Raw genomic sequence first — 6,296 nt, 5'->3', positions numbered from 1 at the left:
ACTACCTTCAGGCTGTGTGTATAAGGTGTATATGAAACATAAATGCATTCTGTGCATATATTTAGTAGTGATGAGCGAGGTTCGGTTTTACTCGGTTTTACTCGGTTTTACTCGGTTCTCAAAACGGCATCTTATTGGCTATCCAAAACACGTGACATCCGTGAGCCAATAAGATGCCGTTTTGAGAACCGAGTAAAACCGAGTAAAACCGAGTAAAACCGAATCCGCTCATCACTATTATTTAGGTCCCATCACCATGGTATCTCATTATGGTATGCAATTATTCCAAAATACGGAAAAATCCGATATCCAAAATACCTCTGGTCCCAAGCATTTTGGATAAGGGATACTCAACCTGTATATATATCTTAAGACAGCATCTTTAATGTATATATCTATGTATATACATATATATATATATATATATATATATACATACTAGGGTCTCAATCTCTGCTGATAAGTACCTGTCCACACTGCTACAGCGCTATAAACCCATGCTGACACAATCGCCGGTCTGAGTAGTGTACCAGAATGTGCACGCTATCTGCAGGATCCCTGAGGATAGCTGTTAAGTCAGGGCTACCTTTTGGGCAAACGTGACACCCTAGGGGAAGATTTCCATTGTATCCTGGCCCTAGTAGGGAAAGGATACACCCTGAGAATTCTTTGTGGGAAACTGCAGTCTCTTGTCTGGAGATTCCCGCTCTTTTTCATCATGAGAGGAGGGAAATTTACCTCAGCTTTCTTCCCCTTAAACATGTGTACCCTTGTGTCAGGGACAGATGAGTCATCAGTGATATGCAAATCATCTTTTATTACAGTAATCATATATTGAATACTTTCCTGCCATTTTGGCTGTAACTTTGCATTATCGTAGTCGACACTGGAGTCAGACTCCGTGTCGATATCAGTGTCTATTATTTTGGATAGTGAGCATTGCGAGACTCTGAAGGTCTCTGCGACATAGGGACATACATGGGTAGCTTCACTGTCTGTTCTCTAATCTTTTGTGCAATAAATTCACCTTAGCACTTAATTACACATATCCAAACAGGTGTCGGCGTTGTTGACGGAGACACCCCTCACACACACATTTGCTCCATCTCCTCCTTAGGGGAGCCTTTTACCTCAGACATGTCGACACACACGTACCGACACACCACACACTCAGGGAATGCTCATCTGAAGACAATTCCCCCACAAGGCCCTTTGGAGAGACAGAGAGAGAGTATGCCAGCACACACCCCAGCGCTATTAACCCAGGAATAACACAGTAACTTAATGTTAACCCAGTAGCTGCTGTTTATATTGATTTTTGCGCCTAATTATGTGCCCCCCCCTCTCTTTTTACCCTCTTCTACCGTGTATCTGCAGGGGAGAGGCTGGGGAGCTTCCTCTCAGTGGTGCTGTGGAGAAAAAACATGGCGCTGGTGAGTGCTGAGGAAGAAGCCCCGCCCCCTCGACGACGGGCTTCTGTCCCACTTAAATATAAATTTTCTTGGCGGGGGCTCATACATATATACAGTGCCCAACTGTATATATGCTAAACATTTGCCAAAGAGGTCCCAATTGCCCAGGGCGCCCCCCCCCCCCCTGCGCCCTGCACCCTTATAGTGACCGGAGTATGTGAGGTGTGTGTGGGAGCAATGGCGCACAGCTGCAGTGCTGTGCGCTACCTCAGTGAAGACCGGAGTCTTCTGCCGCCGATTTCGAAGTCTTCTTGCTTCTCATGCTCACCCGACTTCTGTCTTCCGGCTCTGCGAGGGGGACGGCGGCGCGGCTCTGGGATCGGACGACGAGGGTGAAATCCTGTGTACGTTCCCTCTGGAGCTAATGGTGTCCAGTAGACTAAGAAGCAGGACCTATCTTCAGAGAGTAGGGCTGCTTCTCTCCCCTCAGTCCCACGATGCAGAGAGTCTGTTGCCAGCAGAGCTCCCTGAAAATAAAAAACCTAACAAAATACTTTCTTACAGCAAGCTCAGGAGAGCTCACTAAACAGCACCCAGCTCGTCCGGGCACAGATTCAAACTGAGGTCTGGAGGAGGGACATAGAGGGAGGAGCCAGAGCACACCAGAATCTAAATTCTTTCTTTGAGTGCCCATGTCTCCTGCGGAGCCCGTCTATTCCCCATGGTTCTTACGGAGTCCCCAGCATCCACTAGGACGTTAGAGAAATCTGTATTAATGAGACCTTCATAGGTCAAAGAAAAAATAAATGAAGACCATATGGGTCAAGAACACCTCGGGTACCTCATCACCAATTTTGTGGAGGGGTCCCACATAAAAGGATCTATCAGTGCGTATTGAATCTACTGCTTATAAAGATGCCATAATTGTGATATCACAGTCTGAAAATTGAAAGTAATGAAAGAAGAGTAAGTGGTGATCCTGCTGTTAGTGTTGCATCATATAGGGGCCCATTATTTTCCGATAGCTCTACAACACCGGGTATTCCTAGGAGGTCTCCCTTTCGAAGTACTGAACCGGCCCACCACTGCTTGGCTTCCAGGATCAGATGAGATCGGGCATGTTCAGTGAGGTATGGTAGTAAATAGTATCATAAAAAAGACATACATCAGCTGTTGGAAATTTGCACTGAGCTCTGTATTAGAGATGATTATTTCATTTTCAGGTACCAAGTCTGTACTGATTTATAACTCGTCTGTTTGTGTTTTGCAAGAAAGTTCGAGAATATTCTTAATCTACTACTCTGTACCTATGGATTTTTCCCTATTGTACTTTATATTACAGGTTGAGTATCCCATATCCAAATATTCCGAAATACGGAATAGTCTGAATTACGGACTTTTTTGAGTGAGAGTGAGATAGTGAAACCTTTGTTTTTTGATGACTCAATGTACACAAACTTTGTTTAATACACAGAATTATAAAAAATATTGTATTAAATGACCTTCAGGCTGTGTGTATAAGGTGTATATGAAACATAAATGAATTGTGTGAATGTAGACACACTTTGTTTAATGCACAAAGTTATAAAAAATATTGGTGGAAATGACCTTCCGGCTGTGTGTATAAGGTGTATATGTAACATAAATGCATTCTGTGCTTAGATTTAGGTCCCATCACCATGATATCTGATTATGGTATGCAGTTATTCCAAAATACGGAAAAATCCAATATCCAAAATACCTCTGGTCCCAAGCATTTTGTATAAGGGAGACTCAACCTGTATATAAATGCATGTTCACTAATACAGTATATGTATTTTATTGATTTGTTGCTATGCTTTTTACGTTTTTATTTATAAAATCTATATGAATTTGTTATATAATTGGTTCTGCTATTCCACATTAATGCATGTTTATGAATGGCCCCTTTTATGATTGATTGAAGACAACTAACTTTATTTAATTTATTGCTATCAGGGTAATTTATTTATTTTTTATAATATACAATATTGGGGGGGGGGGAGGATTGACACATACTCATTAATCATTTCCTATAATGACCTGAATGACTGACTTACTTTTTCATTTAATACTATGGTAATATATATAATTAGCTTCTAATTAGCACTATACTGTATAGGTTAGCATTTTACTGTTGCAATTCAGAGTATATTGGCACTGGGTGAGGGGGGCATATTTGGCACTGGGTGCATATGTGTACCTGGCACTGTGGGGAAATATCTGACACTGGGGGCATATGTGGCACTGGGAGCACAGCCCTAGCAACAAGCATTACCCCCTAGCAACGAGCATGACACTCAGTGCATGAAACCCCTGGCAACGAATATTACCACCTGGCAACAAGCTTGAAACCCAGCACATGATACCTCTGGCAACAAGCATAACACCTACCGCATGAAACCCCTGGCAATGAGCATGACACCATGAGCATGAAAACCCCTGGCACCGTGCATGGAACCAAGAGCATGAAACCTCTGGCAACGAGCAGGTAATTTAAAAGTAATTAGAAGCCTTGCTGTAGGACTTAATGTGTAATGTGCATTGCGGTGTGTGGCATAATGTATCACGGACATTGCGGTGTGTGTCATAATGTGTCACAGGCATTACGGTGTGTGGCATACTATATCACGGGCATTTTGGTATGTGGTATAATGTCTCAGGGGCATTGCAGTGTGGCATAATGTATAACGGGCATTGTGGTGTGTGTCATAATGTGTCACAGGCATTACGGTGTGTGGCATACTATATCACGGACATTGTGGTATATGGTATAATGTCTCAGGGGCATTGCAGTGTGTGGCATAATGTATAACGGGCACTGCGGTGTGTGGCATAGGGTATAACGGGCATTGCGGTATGTGTCACAGGCATTACACACCGTAATGGTATACTATATCACGGGCATTGTGATATAATGTCTCAGGGGCATTGCAGTGTGTGGCATAATGTTTAACGGGCATTGTGGTGTGTGGCATAGGGTATAACGGGCATTGCGGTATGTGTCACAGGCATTACGGTGTGTGGTATACTATATCACGGGCATTGTGGTATAATGTCTCAGGGTCATTGCAGTGTGTGGCATAATGTATCACGGACATTGCGGTGTGTGTCATAATGTGTCACAGGCATTGTATGTGCTATAATGTATCAGGGGCATTGCAGTGTGTAGCATAATGAATAACTGGCATTGCGATGACTGTCATAATGTGTCACAGGCATTACGGTGTGTGGCATAATATGTCGGGGGCATTATGGTGTGTGGCATATTGTGTCATGGGCATTACTGTGTGTGGCATAATGTCTAAGGGCCATTGTGGTGTGTGGCATAATGTATACTGGGCATTACTATACACAGGAAAAATGACAAATAATGTAAGGGGCATGAATCAGGATTATTTTTTTTTCACCTGTGGTGGTCAACGTCTGGGCGTGCAGGTTGCAAAACTGGGGTATAAGGTAGTCTTTTCCTGCAAAACCACGCCTCTTTATGCAAAACCATGCCCATTTCAGCAAGGCCACCCCCTTTTGTGGCGTGCGCATAGATTCATCACTTTACTAGTGCCAATTATGGGGGGGGCACCAGAGAATTTTTTGGCTTGGGGGAGAAAAATTTCTAGTTACGCCACTGTGTATAATAACACTACATTTGCTGCATGATGGGTCTTCCATTGCCTGACACACTTCACCCTCTAATTTGGATGTGGTCACTTCAGCTTGTTCTCTCAAATTGGGAACTGAATCCTATGGGGGCTGCTTTGAGGTGAAAAATGGAGTGGCTGTGTCAGATATTTAATATTTCTTGTTAAATCCTGGGGATGCTTAATGTTTCCGGGTATCCCCCGAAATCCCTTATCTGCAGCATAAATATGGCCATCTGTGACTAACAAAGGCAGTCTTGGTATGTACTGTACAAATGTCTCACAGAGAAGACCCCCTCTTTCACATTACTGGACTGTCAGATGGGTTCTTGACTCACTAACCGGCTCTCTTCCAGCTTTTCTGTATGGATGGATATACAGATCTTCCCTAACTTGGTCTCACAAATCGTACAGATAGTGTACCTTCACAAATGTCAGGTTTTGGGTAAAATAATTTCACACATAAGAGGTGGCCTTTTTGGATTTATGCCCAGGAATGACAAATGGCCTTCTTTTATATCGTGGGCAAGGATTACTGCCACGGATGGCTGACTTATATCTTTGACACAATGTCAACATCCTAATGGGTGTGAAATACACAAATATCCCCCTCATCTTGTTGCACTGCAACACTAGCATCCTCAATTTCTATGCCGCCATCTTTACTTATAATGCTCTTCCCCACATTTGCAGAGGGTGCAGAAAATTAGAACTGTCAGACTCACATATAGCTAACGTGGTCAACCCTAGACTTTCCTCAGGGTTTTGTGAACACACAGTTTGTCCTGCAGCATTACTGTTATTCCTTTTTTGGGGGTCACTGATTTATCTGTTTCAAAGGTGACATTTCTACTAAAGTCAGAGCAAGACGGTTGCATCATCATATGAGATACAGAAGAATATGTCTGACTGTGCTTGGCCTCAGCTTCCGCAATAAGCATACTTCTTGTGCATGAAACAGCAGTAGCACTAGCAGGACCACCACTCGCAAACAATGGCCATGGCCTTGTCCTTTCCTTAACACTGGGTGTCGCCAATTTTATGTTTTTTGGCAGTAAACGTTCTTTTTGTTATTAAAGGTTATGTTTTCTTTAACATATTTAGATTTCAGATGCCCTTTCTTAAACTTTGTGTAGCTTGGATTACCTTTAGTAAATGTTGAGGTACTATCATGACTGGCAGCAGCCACAGCACTAGTACTGGGTTGCTGTTCCTGCTCTTTTAT

At 43.0% G+C, this 6,296-nt stretch overlaps 1 pseudogene; it reads right to left on the bottom strand.

The window, feature by feature from the left end:
* Window positions 1-2,436: 2,436 nt before the first annotated feature.
* On the bottom strand, window positions 2,437-2,556 carry LOC134967164 (5S ribosomal RNA; annotated as a pseudogene).
* Window positions 2,557-6,296: the final 3,740 nt, after the last annotated feature.

Source organism: Pseudophryne corroboree, chromosome 10, assembly GCF_028390025.1.
Source record: "Pseudophryne corroboree isolate aPseCor3 chromosome 10, aPseCor3.hap2, whole genome shotgun sequence".
Lineage (NCBI taxonomy): Eukaryota > Metazoa > Chordata > Amphibia > Anura > Myobatrachidae > Pseudophryne > Pseudophryne corroboree.
The sequence above is the reverse complement of the archived record's forward strand: the minus strand, read 5'-3'. Positions and strand labels throughout refer to the sequence as shown.